The 268-nt window shown below is 31.3% G+C and overlaps 1 protein-coding gene across 1 annotated transcript in view; it reads left to right on the forward strand.

Moving 5' to 3' along the window:
- The window catches only part of LOC119590726, a gene marked incomplete in the record, with an annotated part of 107,158 nt that overhangs the window by 100,710 nt on the left and 6,180 nt on the right, over positions 1-268 (forward strand).

The following is a 268-nucleotide window of genomic DNA, read 5'->3' on the forward strand; positions in this document are numbered from 1 at the left end:
GTTCTACAGATTTGCACAAAAATACATTATGATTGAGGATTAACATAATGAGATCTTTAGTTTTCTTATGCTTTGTAAGAGTCTGTTAGTCATAATTTCTCTTGTTTTCTATGTGATATTTTGATGTGATAGGGATTTTTTCTTCTTTTGCCCATAACTAGAAGAAAATAAAATGGACAGGAGGATGAGGAGATTTGCACAAATTTTGTATTGTTTTTATTTAGAGAATGCTACTGGGGGTCTTGCAGGAAGTTTTTAAAAGGTTAGG

This window comes from Penaeus monodon, chromosome 27 (assembly GCF_015228065.2).
Source record: "Penaeus monodon isolate SGIC_2016 chromosome 27, NSTDA_Pmon_1, whole genome shotgun sequence".
Lineage (NCBI taxonomy): Eukaryota > Metazoa > Arthropoda > Malacostraca > Decapoda > Penaeidae > Penaeus > Penaeus monodon.